Below are 5,062 nucleotides of genomic sequence, written 5' to 3'. Positions count from 1 at the left end.
GCACGATCAGCTGAACTGAACACTAGTCTCGAGGTGGGAGAGAGGCGGGGCTGCGGAGAGTCTCTTTAAACGTGATCTTTCAAGTCCAATGTAGTGTAGAAAGTGACGCTATCAGCGTCTGATAGTAGAGCTCTGAATGCATTATATGTTGCCTTTTTTTTTTACATAAGGGATGTGTGTAGCTATTGAGGTTCTAATATAGAATGTATACGATTAAAAAATATTATAAAAGTACTTGCGTTGGCCGGGAATCGAACCCGGGTCAACTGCTTGGAAGGCAGCTATGCTCACCACTATACCACCAACGCGTGCTGGAACAGCTGCCTGCTAGTCGGAAGCACTCCTAGTCATACAGTCCTAACTTTACCTAACGTTTTTACAGGCATGCAACTGAATTTTTCACTCGTATATATTTGGGATAAAAATGACTGTGTCCAAATTTAGTAAATCTGAAGTCCACCAATCGTTAAATTATATTTAAACCGAACAAGGACTGCATGCATCGCACATCAACATCGACCTGGCGATTCTGAAGCTTTATAAGCCTAATTGCGATCCCTAGTGGTCACAGTTTTCATTACCGTCTATCCACAGATGAGCTGAAATGTGTGAAGGTATTTTTGGTGCAAATCAACTGAACGCCTGTGAGTGAAATTTGTAGTTGTAGAGAATAGCCACACATGTGTATCAGTAAATTTGAAGTCACAGAGAGAAATGTTTTAAGAGTTGCAAACGTGTAGACTTTTTTTCTCTTCCACAAACGCAACACAACAGTTACACCCTCTCAAATTCTTCATTGCAGGTGGACAAATCCTATTCTACAAAACACTAATTAAGAATCTCGTACGCTCACATTTTTGCTACAGTTGCTACAGTGAATATGGTGCAAAACGCATTTACACACCTGCATCAAAAAATGTGAAGTCACGCAGAAGTTTTGCTCATCCGCAAATCAGTATGTGAATTCATCCAATGAGAGTTGCACACTTGTAGAATATTTTCCCACAAATGTCTTGTATATTTTTCTAGCACAAACACAAGTATATAACTACAACTGCTTGAATCTGCTGCGACGAATCTCAAATGCAGTTTTTTTGCTTTCAAGTGACAAGTTTCGCGCACTCTCCCTTTTGCATCATTGATCTATGTGAAATCAGAGACAATTTATATAAGAGACATGCCACTTCCTCAATCCTCAATACAACTATATAAGGAAAACCCGTAACGGCAAAGATGGCGGTTGTATGCACATGTCCCGCCCCTCCCGCTGGAAAGCCAATCATCTGCTTTTAAAAGTCAAGCCGGGAAACATTTAAGCCTATCGTCTGGTTCCACTGACGCATGCGCACAGTTGAGGTTTTGCGACAGCGGAGAGAGAGAGAGCCCCGGTCGCGCGTGCGCACTCTCTCTTCGGAGCCAGACGAAAGTGTAAATAAGACTTTACCGTCTCCAAATTAAGCGCTGTCTTGCTCTCTCTCCCGCACGCATATTAAAGCAACACTATGTAACTTTTCAACCTTCATAATATATTTCCAAGATCCTTGTGATGGTACATCGACTTACAATAGGTTGAATGACACGTCTGCCATAGCCTGACAGGGTCTGTATCGCTTTTACTGGCACTATGTAACTTCGGGGTTCGGGTAGTAACCAGAGCACAAAAAGAACTACAAAATTCGACTGCTTTACGGCATATGTCACTTCCCCCACCACTTCGTCAAATTTGGACGCGAGAGGCCAACCAGCGTTTGTTTTCGGCTTTCGTGCGTATGTTTTTGTCATGGGGGTTGTTTACACCTGGCCACTTAATGCGTTTTCTCAGATCGGATAGCTATCCGATCGTGAAAAGTCCAGGTTTAAATGCCCTCCGAAACGCATTTGAGACGGATTTGAATCCGATCCCTCAAACCACTTCAGGAGGAGATCTGAGACGCATTCCAGACGAAACTGGACAAGTGTAAATGCATATGGTTGTTGAAACCACATATGTAAATTGTACTCCTCCCAAAAATGATAAAAAATAAATTAAATTAAATAACGTGTGAGAGCGTGTTATAGGCTATATGTTATATCCAGATATGTCGACGCGCTGGAACACGCATCACCGCATGAGCAACTGCATCTGGTTTTATATTGTCTGCTGTATTGTTCTGTAAATGTTGTTGAAGGCATAATAAAAAAAATTTAAAAAATAGCCAACGTGCAAACTATCGCAAATCAAAGTGAAAGTAAGTCGCAGACGCTTAACACACAATCTTCATCATTAAAAGTAAAGAAATGAAATGATCTTACCAGGCTTACTGCTCTCTCTTATTGCGGTCTTTGATTTTGAAATTTTAGCTGATGATCTATAAAATGCAGCTCATATCTGTTGCTTTCGGTGACGTGGACTCCATTAAATCAGCATATAGCGCGAGAATTGAAGATCGGATTTAAATCCGTTTCGCAAAAATACATTTATGTGACCAGGAGTAAATGGAATCGTTTTGATAAATCAGATAGCTATGCCTCACGAATTAGTTTGCCAGCTGAACTCAGGTGTTGTGAGGTGTATTTATCACGTAGTCCTGAGGGATATCAGACGACGCCGTTTGAGGTTGATTCCTGCGATTATCATGAGAACAGCTTTCAATATCTCACATAATTATCAGGACATAAATAAGCCTAACGTAGAGGTTGTAAATAGTGTAAACGAGCACAATTTGCAAACTATTATGATAAATTGCAATAATCATGTCTAATGACATCATAACGGCCAATGTTATGAAATAATGCGACGTACATTTAACTTAATTGATGTTATCTGACATTTTGTAATGTTTACATTCCAATAAAAACAACACAAATTAAATTATACAGTAGTCCTAGACTATAGACTATTTACTTGTGATTTAGCTGCAATCATGTAAAAACGTTATAGGCTAATATATTTACGACAGTGCAAGTATTCCACAGCGACTCTAGGGGTCGCTGTTTGACAAAAAACACAATTTCTACTTAGTGTGGCTTTAATCAAAATAAAACGACATTATGGTAAAAGGTCGGAAGACCAAAGTTTCATGTGGAGCATTCGGAGATTTTTTTCCCTGAATTACCGCTGGGTGTGAATTGTGCTAAAATACGTTGCCTTATCTTCTCTGAAATGCGTTCCGCACATTCAGCTGACATGAAATTACTCTCTAAATAAACGAAAAAACCCATCCAGTGATGTAGGCTAATGTTTTCTGTGTTGACACTAACCTTGTGGGATGTCCATGTCCTAACTGCTGGGATAATCACACAACCGTATGACACGTCCAATTCGCGAACTAATGACTCCTTTGAACCGATTCATGTTAATGAATAGTTAAAACAACTGGGCCCGTATTCATAAAGAATCTTAATGCAAAGAGTAGCTCCTAGTGACACAATTCTAAGAAAATTCTTAGAAATGTGGGCGTTTACTCTTAAAATTAAAGAAAAAATCCTAGTAAAGAAAAAAGTAATTCAGAAAGCATCTTAACCCTTAAAAGAGATCTTAAGGTCAAAATTGTTAGGAGCACGGACGAGGACTTTTAAGAGGCTTAAGAGTTTCTTTAGCAGAGGAGAAAATGGCAGAAAGACGAAGAGGGAGAAGAAATGTGTTGCAGACAATGGATGACAGTGAGTTAATAAGACGCTATATATTAGATCGTGCAGGGATCATGTTTGTGACTGATCTTATTAGAGACACGCTAACATCTCCGACACAGCACAGAAATGCCATAGCGCCAGAAATGAAAGTAATCACTACATTACGATATTTGGCAACTGGGAAAATTCCATGTTTGATACATTAAAACCAACATTCAAACCACCACTTAAATAGACATGCCAGCAATCAGTGTAACTGGAAAGAGTGGAACAATTTTTATCATTCTAAGCCAAGCAAATACCTTATAGGAAATTAACAGCATGGTAAATAAAAATAAAAAGGATTTATATACACATATATAATGTGTGTGTGTGTGAGTGAGTGTGTGTGTGTGTGTGTGTGTGTGTGTGTGTGTGTGTGTGTGTGTGTGTGTGTGTGTGTGTGTGTGTGTGTGTGTGTGAGAACGGTCAAATAGGAAAAATTACGCATGTAATTTCAAAGTGAAGGCTTAGAATAGACCAACCAATCACAGTCGTCAAAAGATTGTGTCATACATAGCAACGGGGTCAACCCCGCCTCCTTACTAAGATGAAAGTTTTTGTCTTTTCCTTACTCAGAGTTGCTCTCAGATCAGTCCCGAATTGCTCTTAAGCTAAGACTCCTACGTAAAAGTTTTTAAGCTAAATTAAGAGTTTTCTGAGAGGATTCTTAGAATCTTTATGAATACGGGCCCTGATCTATACAATACATTGTTATTACTGATAAAGTGCAAACCTGCTTATATTTAAATAATGGAGAACAATATTGACATTGATTATTGCACAACACCGGCATTCTGGATAGAGACGTAAATGAAGTTGGTGTCGTGAACCCTTGCGCATGCGTAGTAAAGTATAACATGTGGGGGAAAAGGCGTTTTAAACCTTATTTTGGGGCAAAGTCATCAAACTTTTTCAGCGATTTTTATCATATTTTACTGCTGTTTCTATACATGCAGTTTATATGTCCCGGTGACCAGTGAAAGTGCAGTTCTGACTCTCTGCCCATTCATTTAGATAGGAGCCTGGGCCCGTATTCATAAAGATTCTAAGAATCCTCTCAGAAAACTCTTAATTTAGCTTAAAAACTTTTACGTAGGAGTCTTAGCTTAAGAGCAATTCATGACCGATCTGAGAGCAACTCTGAGTAAGGAAAAGACAAAAACTTTCATCTTAGTAAGGAGGCGGGGTTGACCCCGTTGCTATGTAGGACACAATCTTTTGAAGACTGTGATTGGTTGGTTGTCCAAGAAGGGAAAAAAAGTGATTTTAAGTAGTGATTACATGCGTAATTTTTCCTATTTGACCGTTCTCTCACACACACACACACACACACACTCACACACACATTATATATGTGTATATAAATCCTTTTTTTTTTATTTACCATGCTGTTAATTTCCTATAAGGT

The sequence above is a fragment of the Leuciscus leuciscus genome (assembly GCF_965113295.1).
Source record: "Leuciscus leuciscus genome assembly, chromosome: 9".
Taxonomy (NCBI): Eukaryota; Metazoa; Chordata; class Actinopteri; order Cypriniformes; family Leuciscidae; genus Leuciscus; species Leuciscus leuciscus.
Note: the sequence above shows the minus strand (reverse complement) of the source record.